Raw genomic sequence first — 19971 nt, forward strand, 5'->3', positions numbered from 1 at the left:
CCCGGAGAGGCCGAGGCCAGGCTGGGTGGGGGCTTCTCTGCGCCCCAAATGGGAGGTGGGAGGTTGTCACAGAACACTGCTCAGGCCCCCACGGGGTTCCTTCTCCAGCCCGCCCTTTCCTCCCTTCTTCCCTCCCTTCCTTCCTTCCTCCCTCCTTTCCTTCCTTCCTCCTTTCCTTCTTCCTTTCTCTCCCTCTTTCTTCCTTCTCTTTTTTAAATGGGAAAGAAGGTGGGGGGAGAAGCGGGGCAGTCCGAAGGCCTCTAGAAAACGTGTCAGCTTCCCGTGGGCCTGCAGGGCAGAGCCGGGGTTGGCTAAGCCGAAGGGCGGGAAATGCTAAAGTAACAAAACAAAGTAGAAGCAGACAGACACCCAGTCCGGGTGCCCCGCAAAGGCTCCTGGAGCCGGGGCGGGGGCGGGGGCGGGGCCTGGGGGGCGCCTCTCCTGGGCCCCCACGTCCGCCCCCCAGGCCTCGGCGGCTCCCTCCAGCAAGGCCACAAGCAGCAAGAGGCTTGCAGGCTTCGGCGCGCGCGCTTTCCGTCGTCTTGGCTCTGAGTTTGTCCGTCCCTCCCTCGAGGGGCCTCTGGTCCCTCTCGCTCAGCTCCCGGCGGAAGGCCCGCCCGCGCGGCCCGAGAGGAGAGGAAGGTCGCCGGGCTGGCGCCCAGGGCTGGCTGGGGGCGGGGGCGGGGGGGGGGGGGCGCCCTCACTCGCTCGCCGCTCTTCCGCGTCCGCCCAGCAGTCACGGTAAAACGTGCTTTCCTGAGATGATTTTAAAACAGAGAGAAAGGGAGCGAGCACGGCAGCCAGTGGCCCTGAGGGGACAGTGCGAGCGCCGGGCGTGGGGGAGGGCAGGCCCTGGCGGTGGCGCTCCTGAAGCAGGAGGGGCCTGGAACTCTCACCGACCCGCTGCCTTCGATTTCTCTGGAGCGGGTTTCCCTTCCGGAGAGGACATGGGCCACTTGCTGGCCGGCCTAGCGCCAGAGCTGCCCTGACTGGTTTCTGGCCACCACCTGACTTGGGTGGCCGGGCCGTGGCCCTCCTGGTTCTACGCGGCGATGCGGAAGGTGATGGCGGGCTTGGTGTCCTGGATGTGGGCGTGGGCGAGGCTGGAGGCCTGCCCGAGGCAGGTGGGGTCGCGCCCGCACGGAGGCCAGCGGGGCCGGGGCGAGCCCTGGATGGCTGGGTGCACCGGGTGCTCCATGGCCTTGCCGGAGGTCACAGAGGGGGCTCCCGGGTGAAGGGAGCACCATCTGGACTTTTGCCGATTTTAATGGCACAGTGGGCCCCCTTGCAGGACAAGCAGACACACTAGACACGCTTTAAAGGCTGAGACCTCACTGAAGGACCCCGGCCACAGGCGTTGATCCCGGCCACATGGGACTAATGGGCAGTGCCCGGCTGCGGCTCCTGTTTCTTCAGCAGGTTGTATAGTCGGGGACGGTGCCCGAGTCATCGTCAGACTGGACGGCATCTTCTTGTGGCAGAAGATGGTGTGTCACTATGACATTGGTGCCCTTAATGACCCCCACGTCAAACCACTGGTTCTTTTTCACGGGGGCTTTGTTGGGCGGGGGCGGTAGGTCTGGCTTTACACACAGGGACTCGATGCCGTTGGCTACTTCAGTCAGGGGAGCCGCGGCCAGCAGCTTCGCAGGGCTGGCGACCACGACTGGCTAGGGGGCTACAAATGCGTTGGACGGAGCCAGGCTCTCAGTGGCCGCGGAGGGCAGCAGGGTCACGGTGCTGGGGATGGCCCCAGCTAGCTCGTTGGGGCAGCTGCTCTCAATGGTCGGAGGGTTGAGGATGTTGGCAGGGGCCAGGGCCCCATCGGGGAGGTGGTGCTGCTAAGCGGCCAGCTCCTAATGCGTCAGCACGATGGGGATGGTGGTGGCTTGGCCCTCCTGGTCCTGGGCAGACAGGTGGCTCAGCTCCGCCTGCGTCACCGCAGCTGCTGCCTCCCCAGTGCCCGTGACGCCTGCTGCGCGGCCTGGATAATTAAGTCATTTATTGTGTGCTTGATTTATTCATTTCTGATGATGTTAAAGTCTTTGACTCTGTGCTTTTCCAATTGTTCTTCACCTTTCCAACACTTCCGTTTCATGTTTCACAAACGATGTCCCTAAGTAAAAAATTAGGAGTATTTTATCTTCTTGATAATTTTATTAGCATATATCGCATTTTATTAGCTTATATCATTCCCAATTAATATTTTTTTGCCATTATTTCTGTTTTGTCTGATATTTAATTTGCTTGATGTATTTTTGTTCATCGCTTTGTTTTCAAACTTCCTTTCTTAAGTTAGGTATGTTTCTTAAAACGACTTACGGTAGCTGTTCCCTGGTTTTGTTAATTTTAAATCTAATTCAGAAGTTCTCTGTTTTTAACAGCAGAAATTAGCCATTCACATTCATTGTAATTTTTTAAATGTTAAAACAGCCATATCATTTTCTGTTCAGTAGTTTTTTAATCTTTATTGATACATTTTCCCCCTGACTTATTTTATTGAAGAATAGTTGATTACAATATTATATGTTACAGGTGTACACAGCGATTCACCATTTTTAAAGGTTATATTCCATTTATAGTTATTATAAAATATGGGCATATTCCCTGTGTGGTACAATGTATTCTTGTAGCTTATTTTATACATAATAGTTTATACCTCTTAACTCCCCACCCCTATATTACCCCTTCTTCTGACTTCCAACAGGACTACAACATTTGTTTTTTTGCTTCTTTCTTAAACCACTAGTTATTTTTTTGAAATAATACATTGGAAACAACTCAGAAATCTGTCAAGTTCTTTGACACTTTTGCAGTAAGAAGTGGAGTCTAAACCTCTTCTCTTGAATTTGACCTTGCCCGTAATGATGGAGTGATACAGCCATTATAACTTCTGCCTGCTTTTCTCTCTCACTCTCAATTTCTCTCTCTCTCTCTCAGGATGCTCGCCACTGGAGCCCAGACATCATGCCAGGAGGAGGCTCAGGCCGCATGGTGAGGCCATGTGCCAGCAACAGCAGGTGTTCTGGGTAACAGCTCCAGCTGAGATCTGAGTCTCCAGCTCCAGACTCAGCACCAGCTGACATATGCAGGTGAGAGTCTTCAGCCTAGTTGTGCTCAGTCATTCCCCAAACCATGAAAGAGAAAAAAGGAATGATTATGGTTGTTTTATGTCACAGACGCTAAAGTAGCAATAGATAATTGAAGCAACATCTTGTTTTTATTTTTCTATTTGTTAGTTTTACATTCATACTGATGACTGTAAGATCAAGCATTCATCAATATTTATAACCTATAACCTGAACAAAGTCTTTAGCAAATTTATCCTCAACCCCTTCCTCCCTTTTGTTTTTTGGCAATAAATCTTAGATTGTTATATCTTACATTATGTTCTTGCTATTTAAGATATTTTATCATTAATACTGTTTTAAGTGTTCTTTGCGTATTACCAGCAGTTACTAAGATTCAATTGTAAATTTCCTGGTTTTGTTGTATGTCTTTCTCACTACTGTTCCAGGTGTCCCATGTCTTTCTCTTTCTTGGATTTATTTTTTCATTTCACTGGAATATTTCCTTGAATAATTTTTCAGAGAGGATATATGAATATTGACTATTTTGATCCCTTACCCAGATAAAGCCTTAATTTTGTCCTCACACATGAACAAAGATTTGGCTGGGCGTAGAATTCTCAGTTCTAAATAATTTTGCTTCAGAAATCTAAACACAATGCTCCATTGTCTGCTAGCCCTCTCTGTTGATGAGAAATCAGTTGCCAGCTCAATAACTATTCTTTTGTTTCTAGGATACTTTTTTGCTTTTGTGATTTTCAGTTTATCTTTTAATATATTTTACCAGTCTGTACCTCTACCTGTGACTTAAAATTATTTCTGATTATTCTTTGATGACCCATTTCAGCCTGATGACTCAAGCCCTTTAGTTTAGGAATTTTTTTCTCTTATTATTTCTTTGATTATTTCTTCTGTTCCCCATTCTCTTTCCTGAATTCCTACCAGATGAATGTTGGCATTCTGGAACTCTTCCATATTTCTTAAATTGTATTTTTACATTTTCAATCTCATCTCTTTCTTTCCTTCTTTTCCCCTCCCTCCATCCTCCCCTTCCTTCTTCCCTTCCTTCTTTTCTTTGTTCCTTCCTTTTTTAAAATTTTATTTAAGTTTATTAAATTGATTTTTTAAACATTTTTTAATTGAGTAATAGTCATTTTACAATGTTGTGTCAAATTCTAGTGTAGAGCACAATTTTCACTTATACATGAACATACATATATTCATTGTCACATTTTTTTCGCTGTGAGCTACCACAAGATCTTGTATATATTTCCCTGTGCTATACAGTATAATCTTGTTTATATTCTACGTTTTAAAATCCCAGTCTGTCCCTTCCCACCCCCTGCTCCCTTGGCAACCACAAGTTTGTATTCTACATCTATGAGTCTGTTTCTGTTTTGTATTTATGTTTTTTCTTTAGATTCCATATATGAGTGATCTCACACGGCATTCCTCCCTCTCCTTCTGGCCTTCTTCACTTAGAATGACATTCTCCAGGAACATCCATGTTTCTGCAAATGGCGTTATGTTGTCAGTTTTTGTGGCTGAACGGTATTCCATTGTATAAATATACCACTTCTTCTTCATCCAGTCATCTGTTGATGGACATTTAGGCTGCTTCCATGTCTTAGCTATTGTAAATAGTGCTGCTATGAACATTGGGGTGCAGGTGTCATTTTGAAGTAGGGTTCCTTCTGGATATATGCCCAGGAGTGGGATTCCTGGGTCATATGGTAAGTCTATTCTTAGTCTTTTGAGGAATCTCCATACTGTTTTCCACAGTGGCTTTCCTTGCTTCCCTCTCCCACTCTTAATGATTTAGATGTCTTCTTTTACAATTTTATGTTTATTCTATTCGTAATTCATGGTAGTTATCACCTTTCCAGTTATGAGTTTCTCATTTTTGTAGCATCTTGCTGCTTTTCTATTTAGAGTAGACCTGTCAATATTTCTTTTAGCATGGGTTTAGTGTTGCTAAACTCTCTTAGTTTTTGCTTGTCTGTGAAGTTCTTTATCTATTCTAAAGGATAGCCTTGCTGGATACAGTATCCTAGTCTGCATCTTTTTTTCATTCGGGACTTCGAATATATCTTGCCACTCCCTTCTGGCCTGTAGTGTTTGTGTAGAGAAATCAGCTGAAAGCCTTATGGGGGTTCCCTTGTAACTCACTCTTTGTTTTTCTCTTGCTGCCTTTAGGATCATTTCTTTATCCTTGACTCTGGCCATTTTCATTATGATATGTCTTGGTGTGGGTCTGTTTGGGTTCTTCCTGTTTGGGACCCTCTGAGCCTCCTGTACTTGGATATATATTTCCTTCTTTAGGTTTGGGAAGTTTTCAGTCATGAGTTCTTCAAATACCTTTTCAATCACCTTTGTTCTTTCTTTCTCCTCTGGAACCCCTATTATGCATAAATTGGCACACTTTATATTATCCCATAGGTCCCTTATATTGTTTTCATTGTTTTTTTTACTTGTTTTTCTCTCAGCTGTTCTGATAGGGTGCTTTCTGATGTCCTGTCTTCTAAGTCACTTATTCGTTCCTCTGCATTATCTAGCCTGCTTTGTGCAGCCTTTAGGTCAGCACTCATCTCAGCAAATGAGTTTACTAATTCTACTTGGCTCTTCTTTATAGCTTCTATTTCATTTTTGACATATTTTATATCTCTAAACACTATTTCTTATAGTTCCTTCAGTACTTTGATCACTCCTTTTTTGAAATCTTGATCTAGTAGGCCATCAATGTCTATTTCCTTGATCGTGCTTTCAGGGGATTTCTCTTAATCTTTTAATTGGGAGTGGTTTCTCTGCTTTTTCATACTGCTCATATCTTCTGGCACTGTGGCCGGTGGGTAGGTGGGTCACTCCCCCTCCTGATTCCGCAGTCAGATGCTGCGCTCCAGTGAGGCAGGTGGGCGGATCGTGCCCCCTCCCAGCACCATGGTCAGGTGCTGCGTTCCTGCCAGGAAGGCGGGTGGCTGCCCACCCTCTCCCTGTGCCAGTCACTTTGCTGCTCCGTGCAGCTGCCCGCTCCGCCTGGGGTCAGCACTCTGTAGGCGGGCTTGGGGAAGACCGTGAAACAGCCCCGCCCCTACTCTGTGCCAAATCTCAGCTCCTTGTTTGTCTTGGCGGCACAAGTTCTCTGAGGTGCCAGGGCAGAAAGATCCTATCTGCCTTGGGCTGTAAACAAGTCTCAGTCCTACCTAGGAGGTTGCAGAGCCCCCTGGTGTGAATTCAGGTCTCAGCTAGCCCCCGCCCAGGCGCTGCGCACAGGAGGAGATGGTGGCTGTGGCTGCACCCTGCCTCTCTTCTCGCGAGAAGCACCAGTAATGGTGCCTCGGGTCTGAGGAGACAAAGGCTACGGTGCCCCTCCCCCCAGGGCACACCAGCCTTGTTGCTTTGCTTTTTTTGCAATTTATGGGGGACTGAGGTGGTTCTGCTCGGTATCCCCTCCCAGCCATGGCGTGCAGTGCCCTGCAGTCCCCCGGGGCTGCCTCAGTGCAGCCGCCCTAGTCCTCTGCCTGGCCTGGGCGGCCTGTCCCGGCCCCCAGCTGCTGGCTCATGTCTCAGGCTGGGTGTCACTGGGACCTTTTTGTGCCCATTTAACTTAGTTCTGTCGGTCAAGGGGTGCTTGGGGCAGATCTGAGCCTCGGAGGCTCCTCCTCCATCCTGCTGGCCTCTCCGTTGGAGGAGGGAGACCCAGCGAACGAGTGCTAGTCCTCCTTTGCCGCTCCCTCCCCGGGGGACTGGTCCCAATCTGTTTTGTTTTTTCTTCTTTCTGTTTTCCTTTTCTCCTACCAGATTTTTGGCGTCTTTGTCTTTCAAAGAGGGCAGTGTTCTGTTGGAGTTTGGCAGGTGCTCTGTTTGGCTGAGTGGGTCCGTAAATGTGAGTTTTGGTGTATTTGTGGGAGAGGGTGAGCTACAAGTGTCCTTATACTCCACCATCTTGCTTTTTATCTCTTTGTTCCTTCCTTTTCTCTCTCTGTGTCTTTCTCTCTCCCTCTCCCTCTTTCTTTCTGTACTGTGTTGAGAAAGTTATCATCTAGTACACTATTTTGGTTGACTTTTAACCATCTCCATTCTATTATTCAGTCCTTCTGTTGAATATAGTATTTTGGAAATCATTTTTTTGAATGTTGAAGAGCTCTTATTTGTTCTCTGAATGCTTCTTTTTTCTGAGTAGCTTGCTCTTATGTTATGAGTCCACTGTCTTCTCATAACTAGAACTTAAAAAAATTCTCATCTATTTCTTGTATTATTGATTTCTGCTTACATCTTTGTACTTCAGCATCTTCAAATATCTGGTGATAGTAGTCTGTTCATAAAGAAAGAGCAAGATTGGTTACTAAAGGTGTCAGGCACAGGTACCACCTGGAGATCTCTTTCCACAGTAGGCACATTTCTTTTTAACTTGTGTGAACAAAAAGCAGTGAGGAGAGACTCTGGATAGATCTGGGGTCTGATTTCCTTTTGATAGTTTAGCAAAGAGCTGGCTCAGAAGGTCTTGAAACACCCTCTCCCAATTTCTTCTAACAAGGCCTCTCCTCTGGCCAGAAGATTCCAAAGTAACATATTGTCATAGCTGGTCTTTTCCCCTGGCCCTATAAAAACATCGACTATTATGGATTAGAGTCCCCTGCTGTTGGGATGTTGGCTGTGTTCACATGCTTTATCCCTGCCTGACCTAAGCTGTGGATTAATGAGAGGCTCAGAGATTGTGTGCTCTCTGCAACTTCTCTGCTTATAGTTGTTTTTTCCCTTGATAAACTCTATTTGGTGTCTGCACTACATGGACTGTGTTGTGGATCTGTGACCCATCTGGATGGCATGCAGGCTTGGGGAACCCTAAGATACCCAAAGCTGAGATGCCTTTGCTCTAGGCGTGGTTGATGTTTTTAGTTTCTGTACATTGCTACCCTTTGTGCTTTTCCCTTTGTGCCTATTGTGGAGTTATGGATGTCTTTCTTTGGACCTAATTTCTGTGCTGGAGCCTTCTGCCCACCCTTTATTTGGAAGACATTTATTGTGACTGACCTGGAGGCAAAAGCAACAGCTAGCAGCTCTGTGCACGGGAATCAGGACATACATACACGTGGTATTTTTGATATCAGCTATTGAGAGAGAGAGAGAGAGAGAGAGAGTGAGAGAGAGAGAGGCAGCAATGAACCTTCCTGTCTACTCAGTGATGAAGAGCATGAGCTGGTGTTGTCAATCTGCTGTTCCCTCACTGTGCTTCAGTTCCCACATGCCACTCAGGTTGAGCATCTCATTAGGCTGAGTGTGAGCCTAACGGTAGAAGGGATCTATTATTTTCTGTATGATGTACACTCTTAATGCATGTCAAAAACTGTCTGGTGCTCAAGTGAAAAGTTATGATCTGTCCCAGTGCTGGAGGAACATCTACCAGCCTTAGCAGGAGGGAGTCTATCTGTAGTCTCCATGGAGACTGAAGATCTTTCCAAGCAATAATGACCTTAAAAGCAAACTTCTTGAGGGTTTGACCAACCCATATAGGTTGGACTTTATTTAAACTCTTGTGGGATTGAGCCATAACCTGTTCCCATTCTCTGCCTTATTAGCTCAGAGCTTGGTGATTCTTTGAGACTTTTTAGGAAAGAAGTTATGTAACCTATATAAATTTCTTTGGGAGTTCTATTTTAGGTTGGCATATTTCTCTGTTCTGTCTTCTACATTAACCTAATTCCATCTACTTACATTAAAAAAATTATTTTTGAAATTGTCCATTAATCCATTCTCATTGTAAACATTTCAAACCAGAGAAAAATTTGTAAGAAAGGTCACCTTTGATGTCTAATCTAGAGTAGACCTGAATCCCTGTCTTTCCCATCACTCTGTTAAATGTGTATTCAATTCTATTTTTAGAATCTGATCTTTCCTACCCAAATATGTATGTATGCATAATTTTTAAAATGTGTTTCAGCTGTCTGGTGGTTTGTTTGCTCTGCTTACAAACCACCCTAAACTCAGTGGCTTAAAACAACATACATTTTATTGTATCTCATGGTTCCATGGATTGCGGTTAAGTTAGTCAGTTCTTCTACTGGCCTTGCTTGGTCTCTATAGATAAAAAATGTCTGTAACAATAGTCCCCATTCTATATGCTGTTCCAGCATCTTGCCACACTCTGATCAAATGGTGGAGTCGATGTCCCTCCTCTTAAGGTAGGTAGGCCATTGTGAGTTGATCAACCTATAGAATAGAGTGTAACAGAAGGGATGCTGTGTGACTTCAAGGCTAGTTCGTGAAAGGTGAGCCAGCTTCCCATGGTGCTCTCTTGGGACACTTGCACTTGGAACCCAGCCACCCTACCCTGAGGAAGCACAGGCCATGTGGAGCCTCAGTCCTGGGTGAGATTCCAGCTGACAGCAGCACCAACTTGCCGGCCATATAATTTAGCCAGCTTGGATGTGAGTCCTTCAGCTCTCAGTCACGTTTACTCTGGCTGCTGCCACATGCAGCACCATGTGGAGATGCCAGGCTCTGCCCAAATCAAAGATGTGTGAATAAAATGAATGTTATTGTTTTGAGCCATTAATTTTTGGAGGGGTTTGTTATGCAGGATTGGAATGCTTGGAATAGGCTCTCTTGTGCAGCTGCGGTTAGACAGTGGCATGGAGTCGGGTATAAGATGCCTTGGTACTCCTCAGTGTGGCCTCTCATTGCAGAATGGGAGTCTGCGCTCCATACGTGGCAGCTTAGGGCTCAAAAGGGGGAAAGTGGAAACTTCTAAGCCTTTTTATTGCCTGAGCTTGGAAGCCCCAGAATGTCACTCCCTCCACCTTTGGTCAGAGCAGCCACAGCCTGAGCCCAGATTTTAGGGGAGGAGACGTAAGTCCCACCTCCTGATGGCAGGAAGGAGGACCAGCATGTGGACACAGGAGGGAAGGGACTTGATGCTGGCCGTCTTTGGAAACCAGCTGCCACACCGCTGCTCATTAGAATCTTAGGTCCACACGGGCCCTAGCCTTGCCTCCTCTGTTCACCGCTGGATCTCTGACACCTGTTGCTGAATCTGGCACGTACTACCTGTGAAAAGATTTACTGCAGAAGTGAATGTGTATATAGTGCAAAGGGAAAGTGGGCAACTTTTGGATGAGACCATTTCCTTTGACCAGAACACTTCTTCCTCTTCCCCTCGTTGACCAACTCCCACTCCTCAAAACTCAGTTTAAGAGCTGTTTCCTTCGTGGCCCCAGACAGGGTTAATTACTCTCTCCCTTTGGCCCCCTTGGTCTACTGCTCATGTCTCATTGTTGTGTTAGGCATTTTTTGGTTTCCTTTTGGGAGGATCTCAAAGCGCAAAAATCACATCCTCGTCCTATCTTTGAATGACTTCCAGGGTCTGGCAGGCGGTATGCTCAGAAACAGGGCCGTGGCTTAGAACAGATGAACCCTCAAAAATGGAATCAATTGCTTCTCATTCTGGGCTCCGTCACTCAACAGAGAAATAAAAAATTTGAAGTGTATTTTAAGGAGAGGTTATGACTAAAGGCCTTGGGGGGTGGGGTTGGGGCAGGCAAAGACAGAGATCCTTTGGTGAAGGAAAGGGAAGAATATTTTCTTTTCCAAAGAAAAATATAGAGATCACTGAAATGTTAAAAATTATTATATGGGCTGGCAACAATAAGAATCTAACCTTCTAGACTTTATCTGGGGATAATAATAGTTCTTATAAAAATTTAACGTTGTTGTGAAGAGTAAATGAAATGAAAGATGCGTATAGTGCCTGGACCAGTACCTGGAACACAGTAAGCGTTCAATAAGTGGTAACGATGATAAGAAAATCTCCAGCAATCTTTGCCATTTATTGACTGGCCACTTTGTGCCAGGCACTGAGCTCAAGGGTCACAGAGTGCCAAGCAAGGGATGCTTCTCTCCTAAAGTGATTCAACGTGACACGGGAAAGGAAGGGTAGCCCTTCTAGAAACATTAACAAGATCCTGGCACTTCAAGGGGCCCTGTCGTGTCATTTCTCAGTGGCTAGAATCTTCTCCAGTGCAGGAGCCTGAGATGTGCAGTTTCTGCACTTTGGTGAACAGGTGGAAAAGCCTGGTACATGGTCTGTTCACTCAGGAGAACAGAAAAAAAATCCACGTCTGAAGAGGAATCTCAGTGCCTAGGATCTCTAGCTCTTAGGAACTTGAAGCTTGTTTGATGTAACATTTCCTCTCCATCCAGTTATAGAGCAAAAACTAGAGCTGCCGTATTAAAATTAGCCTTCCCATGAGTTATTCTGAATAGAGACATGACGCAGTGCTCGCCCAGTTGATGGAGGATCCGGCAGATGTGTCGCGAGGCAGCCTCTCCTGCGTACCTCTCAGCGACATCCTCACAGTTTCTCGGAGAATCCATCATCAGCTTAAACTGCTTTGTTTGATACCTTAGATGGCCTGTTCAAGGGCAGACGGCCCAGACAGACCTCTTCGCTGGCTGCCAGCTAATTAATTTATTTCCAAAATGCAAAATAAGGCCCACTGATCTCATTGTGTTTTCTTTTTTCTCTCTCACCACTGTTTCTTTTCTTTTTTCAGTTTTGTTTTTTACCTTTGTTCACTGGCAGCAGCCTAATGGCCAGGTCCTTTATATACACGTGAATTACTTGGCATGCAGATAATTAACTACGTGTCCCTGAGTCATTCTTTGACATATGACATAGTGGTGATCGATGTCATCTTATATGCAGTCTATTACAATATTAGCAAATGTTGCGTTTTGAGTTTTTTTTTTTTTTTTTCAGTATAAATGCTACTTTTGGAGCCTGAGTTTATAATGAAGAAATGGAGGCAGATACCTTGTTGAAATAGGATGGTTCATTAGACGAGTTGCCTGTGGACACAGATTGATCTGGATGCCAAAGATATTAAAAATACCTGGAGATGTGTTGGTTGAAGATACAATTAAGTATTTCAACCAGAATTGTCCAGTTAATGTCAATATATAAGTGAAAGAAGGCCAATTATTTTCTGAGGCCTCTAGGGCAGTGGTTCTCAACTAGGAGACAGTCTTGTCCTCCAGAGTCCCCTTGGCACTAGAGACATTGTCTAGAGACATTTTTGGTTGCCCCCTGGGGCAGGGTTGGGGAGGGGAGTACAGTGCTACTGGCATCTGGTGGGTAGAGGCCAGGGATGCTTCTGAATATCCTACAGGGCACAGCTCCTCACAACCAGGAATTATCTGGCCCCAAATGTCAGTAGGGCCACGGTCGAAAACTCTTGTTCTAGGGTACAGGTCTCATTGACAGTCACCCTGGATAGCACTCACTGGTTTAAGAGTTTCTTTTATCTCCCTCCCGTATCTCTCCTTTTTCTATATTGTGGTCTAAGCCAGTGTCAAACACAAGGCCTGGCATATATTGGACACTCAAACATTTCCTCTTGACTTCCGTGACTTTGGTGAGCATTTGTTGAATGAGTGGAGGGGCTAAACTCACCAGCTAATTACAGTGTTGGTGCTTCCTAAACATTGTGAGCTTTCTGTTTTCCTACTTAGGTAGCTTTCCTCCTTGTTCACTGGAATTCAGACTTGCAATTACCCAAGTAATTAGTTCTGCAGAGATTTGCAGACATAGTAATGAAGCTATAGGTATCAGGGAGGTAACTAATATTTCTCTGCTTTGATACTGAGACTTTTAGGCCCTGAGGGTAAGAGTGAATTTATAGGGGATTACATGGTTTGCAGTAATATTTACATGTAAAATACATTTATTTAAAAACCTCATGAATTAACTAATCTCTATAATGTTCCTGTAGCAGATCTTTTATTAATCTTTATATCCACAAACATTTACTGAGTGCCTTTTGCATCTGCAAACCTGATTATTTCCCCAAACTTTGGTGAGATCAAGAGACTTTATATCATTAGCTGGTGAGTTGTTTCAAAAATACTGGCTTATGCGTGACCAGAGAGTTCCATCTCTTTTGTGGCCTTGGCCAGATTTTATAAAATGTAGCCTCTTGTTTATTTATAATGGACTTCGAGATCCTTGGATGAGATGTATTACATATGTGTGAAGGATTAGAGAGCAGCTTTTAATAACAACATGAATAATACTGCTTTGTACTGCTAAACTGTAGATCTTTTCTTCTAAAGCCCATTATAGACGTGATTTGATTGTTGCTCTGTTGCAACAGTGTTTTTCCTTCTCTCCCTGTCCAGTCAGATTTTTTTTCTTTATTAAAGATGGCACGAATACTTTCTCATGTTATGACCTCTTTGATAAACAGCTCAGGATGTTACAAAAGCAAAGCAGGAGATGTCTCAAATAATTAACGACAGAAGGCTTGCTGATGCTCGGTGTTAATGTTGCCAGCGAGCACAGCTATTTGTGGGTTGCTCAGTGCGTTTCTGTACAGATGTGTGTGAGGTTGAGTTTCAGCCATACGCCTGTAACAGCATCAGGAAACATTTTGTCATGCTACTTCCTTGGGTGATCTTTTATGACCAAAAGAAGAAAAAAAAAGTCATATTTCTGTCTTGTGAAATTGAGCTCGAATTCTGGGTAGTTTAGCAGTAATCAGTATATGCCTGAGTCACAGCTGCAGGGGATGGTTCGTATTATATACCAATGGCAACTACTGCTCTAAATATGGAAATTAAATACTTGAGTTCAGGCTGATTCAAATCTGTGGGTAGGAAATGTCTGATCTTTCCCAAGATGAGTTTAAAAACGTGCGGAGGTTTCTCTAGGGCTATAGTTCCTCTTCACATTCATGTGCATTTCTTTGGGGATGGTCCCTTGCGGTCTCTTGGCAGCCACCTTCTTTAACATGGGGAGAGACTGGGATCTGTAAGAATGCCAAAACAAAACAAAACAAAAGCCCAGAATGTCCTCAGAAGATAACCAGAGTGTGGTTGATCTAGAAACCAAATCCGACAGCTCCAAGCCTCAGAAGATGAGTATCAGACAATACTTGGCTTCCCTCCCTGCAGGCATGAGACAACCACATTCAGTCAGAATCAGTTCGTAATTTGGAAGCTTCTTACGTTACTGACATTCTCAGGTCCTACACCAAATTTCTCATCCACTCTGCTAATCACAAGTATTTATTTCAAATATCGTGGTTGCAGTTTGATGCTTCTGTTATCGGTCCATCATTCTGGATGTAATTCCTGGAGCCTCTGTGGCCATGGAACAACATTCTAACACATGCAAGATGACCAGATGGAACTCACCTAGCAAGCTTTCTTCCAGTGGCCTAATTACAGCTCACTGAAAATTTTTTTAAGGGGTAAAATGGACATGATAACTCAGAAATGATTCACGGTTGCCCTGCTAGACAGCCTGAAGCTGTGACCTTCTAGACACCTAGCAGACTGTGCTGTGCCCTGAGAGGTCATGTGCAACCTTGGTGGGCCCTTTCTCTCACACCAGTGGCTGCTTCCCTCAAGTGCTTGTGCTCTCTGCCTTCAGGCTTGCTCATCCTGGCTTGGGCGGGGCAGGGCACAAAGCCTGAGGTTTCAGTACCCTCAGGATTGAGCGATGAGAATTGGTGGCTATGAACCCAGGTGTCCCCAGTGCCCGCACCCTGGGTCAGTTTGGAGCTGTGTCCTACATGGTGAGTGAGAGGGTGCCAGGGGGATTGAGCGCTCAAGGCCATAGCTGTCTGCTACACACCCTTTTTAAATTCCTTCTCTAACCTCTTCCTGTCCCTCCCTTGGGATTCCGGCTATTACTTCCCAGGTGAACAACCAGATTCTTGTATCAGGATGTGTTGTTGGGGTAACCCAAACTAAGGCAGCGCCCACTATAGGAGCCCACCAGGACCCCCTTCTGTCCTCACCCTACAGTTGGGGGCTGCTGAGAGCCTTGGCTCTGCTTCCTAAACAACCCTTGAGTTGCCTCCTTCTTTACTTCTAGAATTTAGTTCAAATCTGTAGTATCTCACTTAGTTGATTACAGTGGCATTCTGAGGGGCCTCTCCGTTTTAATCTCTCCCCCCCAGAACCAGCCTTCCATGGTGCTGCCAGAGATAACTTTCCAAGGGGCACACCTGATCTGTTACTTCCCAGCTTCAAACCATCCAGCGGCTCAGGCCACTCATGACCCAACTCTGGCTAAGCCATCCCACGCCCTTCCTGAGCCCCATACCATTGGGCATGTTCCGTGGCTGCGGTGTGGGGTTTGCGCTGCACGTCTGTCCACCTGTGAACTTCAGCACAATTTAAGGACCCAAGAAGCCTAATTACCTTCTCTCTGGAACTGTCCTTTGATGACTGCACTCAGTGGTGGCTTCTTTTCCCGCCCCTCGGCCTCGTGCAAGTCTCCATGCGCGCCCTTCTCCGTTTACTGGGGTGAGATTGTGTCAGTCTTTACCCTCTACTGCAAGGTCCTTGAGGGAACTCATCACCTACGACTCCCAGTGCCTGGCTCAGCACCAGGTGTGAAACCAACACTTGATCCTGACCAGGACCAGCTGGCCATTCAGTTTGTCCTGCAGAAGTTTGTTCTGGGATACGTGGTGGGGCTGACGGTTGTGGGGAGGCTCTATTTTGCTAAGACATCAGAGCTGCTTAATGACGAGGGACAACCTGATGATGAGGGCTGCATGACCCAGAGGTTTGGTGGGAAAACGTGGGAAATGATCACTAAGGACTTTATATCTAAAAAGTGTTGCTCTGTTGCTTCATTGTTAAACCTGCTTCTTTTCTCACATTTAATTTCTTTTCAGTGGATATACCTCTTAGCCCTTGCTGAACGTGATGCAGGAAATGGATGTAAATATTCAGGAAGCTTCAGTCCCCTGGGATTTATTTTGCCCCTGTCTGCACATTTGTTTTGTTAAGACTTAGAGTCAGCAAAGTCAAATGGAAGAAAAATTATAAAGTAAAATAAAACAGTGTTTGATTCTGTCTGATCTCAGCTTGAAAGGTGCTTGGGTTTCTGTTGGTTGGTTGTACCTCTGTGGGGGAGCGTTTTACGGGCCAGCCAGAATGCCCAGCTCTGTTCCTTCTGAGGGAGGACTTGTGGAAAACAGAGCCTGTTTTCCCGATGCTGTGTCTTGGGTATGTGCTTTGGTTCCCTTCCCCATGGAAATGTCTCCATTCTGGAAGCCAGATTCCCATCTACTGTCCTAGGGGAGGGGTGGGGCAGGCGAATTTCACCATAGTTTATGCATGGGGGTTGATTCCAATTCTTTGAAGGTACCCTTCTTAACTTGGCATCAACCTCCCCCCTCAGAAAAAACTTCCTAGTCAGGGCAGTAGGGTGGGATGGGGAAAGCATGGCCCTTCATGGCTGTCTCCTTGGAGGCTCCCTGGGTCTCTATAGAGTTGAGAAGGAGCAGAGTTGCTGAGCAGGATTGAGGTCAACCGTGGTCACCACAGCCACCTCCTAGCTGCACGGGAACACACAGCCTCGCTCGCGGTGGTGACTGGGACATGTCTCCCGGGCAGCATGGGAAGCTAGGTGTTCCCAGCCTTGTAAGGGGCTGGGAACTTCTTTTTAATTGAGTAGAGCCCCGAGGCCTGTGTGATGGGATATAGGCGTACCCTGCAATACAAATAAAGCCAGAGGTGTGGGTCTACCCCGAGGAATGGAGACAGGAGACACTGGCCAAGACCAGGCAGAGAGGAGGCAGGGCAGCCGCTGCCTGTGAGCAGGGTGCAGGGGTCCAGTTCCCACGCGCAGCGCGCAGCCTTGTCTGCCTGCCTGGGTTCCCAGCAGCGCGGCCCTTGCCGACCAGGCTTGGGGTTTCGCTTTCTGGTATTGGTTTCCTCATTCTTTCCATGGGGAGCCTGTTGTGCCACGTGGCTCATGTTTCTTCTTACCCTGCCCAGGCCCATCTGAGCCCAAAAGTCCTGAGTTCCTGGCTGAGACCTTGCCCTCACTCAACTTCTACATTCTCTCTCTGCCATCAAATAGTCTCTCTTTCAAAAACTAAAAGCAAAAATTTAAAAAAAAAATGATTTCATTAATGATAGTAACACTCCTGGTTATTTGGTTCCAATTTTGAAAAGTACCGAAGAATCAAACACTTCCATTTTTAATACAAATAATAATAATTATTACTTTTTAACATTTTTATTGATTTATAATCATTTTATAATGTTGTGTCAAATTCCAGTGTAGAGCACAATTTTTCAGTTATACATGAACATACATATATTCATTGTCACATTTTTTTCTCTGTGAGCTACCATAAGATCTTGTGTATATTTCCCTATGCTATACAGTATAATCTTGTTTATCTATTCTACAATTTTGAAATCCCATCTATCCCTTCCTACCCTCCACCCTCTTGGCAACTACAGGTTTGTATTCTATGTCTTATGAGTCTGTTTCTGTTTTGTATTTATGCTTTGTTTGTTTTTGGTTTTTTTTTTAGATTCCATGTATAAGTGATCTCATATGGTATTTTTCTTTCTCTTTCTGGCTTACTTCACTTAGAATGACATTCTCCAGGGACACCCATGTTGCTGTAAATGGCGTTATGTTGTCAGTTTTTATGGCTGAGTAGTATTCCATTGTATAAATATACCACCTCTTCTTTATCCAGTCATCCGTTGATGGACATTTAGGCTGTCTCCATGTCTTGGCTATTGTAAATAGTGCTGCTATGAACATTGGGGTGCAGGTGTCATCCTGAAGTAGGGTTCCTTCTGGATATGTGCCCAGAAGCGGGATTCCTGGGTCATACGGTAAGTCTATTCCTAGTCTTTTTAGAAATCTCCTTACTGTTTTCCACAGTGGCTGCATCAAACTGCATTCCCACCAGCAGTGTAGGAGGGTTCCCTTTTCTCCACAGCCTCTCCAGCGTTTGTCATCTGTGGACTTTTGAATGATGGCCATTTGGACTGGTGTGAGGTGATACCTCATTGTAGTTTTGATTTGCATTTCTCTTGATAAATTAGTGATATTGAGCATTTTTTCATGTGCCTATTGATCATTTGTATGTCTTCCTTGGAGAATTGCTTGTTTAGGTCTTTTGCCCGTTTTTGGATTGGGTTGTTTGTTTGTTTCTTATTAAGTTGTATGAGCTGCTTATATATTCTGGAGATTAAGCCTTTGTCGGTTTCAGCTGCAAAAATTTTCTCCCATTCCGTAGATTGTATTTTTGTTTTACTTATGGTTTCCTTTGCTGTGCAGAAGCTTGTAAGTTTCATTAGGTCCCCTTTGTTTATTCTTGCTTTTGTTTCTATTGCTTGAGTAGACTGTTCTAGGAGAGCATTTTTGAGATGTATGTGAGATAATGTTTTGCCTATATTTTCTTCTAGGAGGTTTATTGTATCTTGTCTTACATAGAAAACCCTAAAAGATCCACACGAAAACTACTAGAGCTGATCGAAGAATTCAGCAAAGTAGCAGGTTACAAGGTTAACAACGTTCAAAAATCAGTTGCATTTCTTTACACTAACGATGAATCAACAGAAAAAGAAAGTAAAGAAACAATCCCCTTTAAAACAGCACCCAAAGTAATAAAATACCTAGGAATAAATCTAACCAAGGAGGTGAAAGAATTATATACAGAAAACTATAAACCACTGATGAAGGAAATTAAAGAAGACTTTAAAAAATGGAAAGATACCCCATGCTCTTGGATTGGAAGAATCAATATTGTTAAAATGGTCACACTGCCCAAGGCAATCTACAGATTTAATACAATCCCTATCAAATTACCCAGGACATATTTCACAGAACTAGAACAAATCATAATAAAATTTATATGGAACCATCAAAGACCTAGAATTGCCAAAGCATTACTGAAGATAAAGAAAGAGGCTGGAGGAATAACTCCCCCAGACTTCAGACAATACTGTAGAGCTACAGTCATCAAGACAGCATGGTATTGGTACAAAAACAGACATGTAGACCAGTACAAATAATTATAATAGTTTACCTTTTCAAAATGTTTTCCATGTGGCTCGGTCTTACGTGAAACACTTTGTTGCTGTAGTTTGGTTTAATCTTCATGACAGGTCTCTAAGGAAGGTATTAACGATGAACTCCATCTTATGGATGAGTTTCCTCTGTTCTTATGAAACAGAGTTCCTCTGTTTCAGAGGAACAGAGAAATTAATTAACTTCCCTAAGGTCACACAGTAAAAGTGGGAAAGCTGGGCTGGCATCATTCACTCCATGCTTCATAAACATACACAGTGTGGACTTAGACTTTTGTGGAATCAGGGAGACAGATGTTCATGGTGGAAACAGCAGTGCCACTGAGGGCACACTCTATTTGTCACAAGGGCCAATGGAGGCAGGTGACCATATTTTTATTGGCCTCTTACCTTCTTATCCACATTCGTCTCTCTCTCTCTGGGATATTCTCATGCCCATCCCCTCCCACCTCAGGTTTCCAGGCAAATTGTCTTCATGCCCCTCTGTCTGCCCAGCTAGTTGGCTTGCTTTCCCTCTATCACCTCCACTGGCTCCCCATTTCCTTCCCACAGAACAACAGCTCTCACAATGACACTGCTGCCTGTAACAAATCCTTGGTTGTCTGTTCCATGGGAAAGAATGTCCACGTTTATTTTATTTTTTTCAGAAAAGCCCAAATAAAAAAATTACAGTCTTCTAACCTTTCACTTCCCAGTATGGGAGCTACAAGATTCATGTGGCTACTGGGAATAGGGGGAGTTGAAATTGAGACCCCCTGGGGATGTAAACTACTCACCAAATCCCCAAGACTTAGTATGGGGTGAAAAAGAGAATATAAACTATCTTGTTCATCATTTGTTAAATGTTGACTACTGGTTGAAATGATGGCTTAGGGAAAATGTGTTATTAAACCTAATGTGGCTGGTTTCTTTGTACTTCTTTCTAACGAGGTTACTAGAAAATTTAAAATCACCTACATGGCTTGGGTTATGTTTCAGTTGGATAGCGCTGCTCCAAACCCCATGCTCCAAACCCCATGCTCTGGTCCCTGTTCGGGGTGAAGATAGG

The 19971-nt window shown here is 44.9% G+C and overlaps 1 long non-coding RNA gene across 3 annotated transcripts in view; it reads left to right on the forward strand.

Moving 5' to 3' along the window:
- LOC116147412 (uncharacterized) overlaps positions 1-19971 on the forward strand; it is a 387098-nt gene that overhangs the window by 60994 nt on the left and 306133 nt on the right. For all 3 annotated transcript variants that reach the window (XR_010376665.1, XR_010376666.1, XR_010376667.1), the window contains exon 2: positions 2941-3092. This is a non-coding gene — a long non-coding RNA (uncharacterized LOC116147412). The remainder of the gene's footprint in view (positions 1-2940; positions 3093-19971) is intronic.

The sequence above is a fragment of the Camelus dromedarius genome, chromosome 18, assembly GCF_036321535.1.
Source record: "Camelus dromedarius isolate mCamDro1 chromosome 18, mCamDro1.pat, whole genome shotgun sequence".
NCBI classification, from domain to species: domain Eukaryota; kingdom Metazoa; phylum Chordata; class Mammalia; order Artiodactyla; family Camelidae; genus Camelus; species Camelus dromedarius.